The following is a 1,306-nucleotide window of genomic DNA, read 5'->3' on the forward strand; positions in this document are numbered from 1 at the left end:
ATACTCTGTATTGAAAGAGGTCTTTTAGGTACTGAATTTTCTCCTCTTGAACACAAGAATGGCCGGGTAACTCTTCATTGAGAAGTTCAGAGCCTTTTTCAACTGAATTTTGTCACTAAGTGCTAAAATAGAAGTCTTTAGAGACTTAAACCATGTAAACTCAAGAGCAAGACATGTGGGTGTGGTCATGGCCACAACTACTTTTTGACCACTCCCACTTTCAGCCACACCTTTGCCCTACTTGCACTGAAATCCTGCAGCCGCCTATGTGAGACATACCTTTAGACCTCACAGCCTTCTTAGCATTAGAAGTAACAGAGGCATCAACTGTCTCTAAAAATAAATCAGAATAATTAATAGTGATACGAATACCTTTAGTAGCAGCGGTTCCCTTGATAGGTGCAACTCTTTTTGCTCCTACATTAATAATAAAAAGTATTGCAGCTAATTTTAAAGGCCTTTACTGTTATTAGCTGTGACAGTATGTGTCTGTGTCTCTACACCTACACAATTATAAAGCATTATAGAATAATATTATGTTTCATGCATACTGTTTGCAGCACTCATTGAAAGCTCTTCTCCTTCATCAGTGTCTACAATTACCAATGAATGAAATACTAATTTACTGTTACATACCATTACTCAAGGAATCTTGGTCTTCATCTTCAGCATTTAAATCTTAATATTAATAAATACATTATGTTCAACATAATAATATGAATTCATCAACACCCACCTTGAGATGTCATATTAGGACGATATAACTGAACCCATAACTCATACCTCTCATCCGGAATGTCATACCCATTTTCAAACCTCTTAGAGAATTGCCTGTGCTCACTCATAGTAAAATCTAAAAATATGGTCCAATATCAGATTAAATTTTTCACAATAAGATATATTACTTGCACTTCTCTTCAACTCTTTTACTCTATTAGCTTCCTTCTGGTTCTCAAGTCTAGCAATTCTTTTACGCTCCTTCTCCTTCAAGGCTTCCTGCTTCATTCTTTCCTTTTCCTCTATACATGTCATGAATTCAACACTAGTCAATACTCTTCCGCATGATTTAGGCTTCAGGGTGGACTTGCTACTGGGATGACTAGGAGTTTTCAGAAAAGACTCTATAGGCATTACTCTTCGCATTGGAGTGACAGCTTGCGATAAATCATTCTCTGAAAGTGATCTCTCCAAGAGACTAGAATTGAATGAAGAATCATGATCCCTCGTTCTCTTTATGTCTGGACTATAGAGCGGTATGTATGCTAGACCAGTCTGGTCTAACAGTGAACGGCTGATGGTTTCTTGC

The 1,306-nt window shown here is 37.3% G+C and overlaps 2 long non-coding RNA genes across 2 annotated transcripts; both read right to left on the reverse strand.

Annotated features, from left to right (window-relative positions):
• Positions 1 to 277: 277 nt before the first annotated feature.
• Positions 278 to 497, reverse strand: LOC109593197 (uncharacterized). Its single transcript, XR_002190801.1, has 3 exons — positions 465 to 497; positions 373 to 417; positions 278 to 327 (listed from the first exon to the last, which is right to left on the reverse strand). It is a non-coding gene; the product is annotated as an uncharacterized LOC109593197 (long non-coding RNA).
• A 20-nt stretch (positions 498 to 517) lies between these two features.
• Positions 518 to 1,296, reverse strand: LOC109593196 (uncharacterized). The gene is made up of 3 exons (XR_002190800.1): positions 906 to 1,296; positions 637 to 853; positions 518 to 593 (listed from the first exon to the last, which is right to left on the reverse strand). It is a non-coding gene; the product is annotated as an uncharacterized LOC109593196 (long non-coding RNA).
• Positions 1,297 to 1,306: the final 10 nt, after the last annotated feature.

Source organism: Amphimedon queenslandica, unplaced genomic scaffold (assembly GCF_000090795.2).
Source record: "Amphimedon queenslandica unplaced genomic scaffold, v1.1 AMPQUscaffold_2530_Cont25468, whole genome shotgun sequence".
Classification (NCBI taxonomy): Eukaryota; Metazoa; Porifera; class Demospongiae; order Haplosclerida; family Niphatidae; genus Amphimedon; species Amphimedon queenslandica.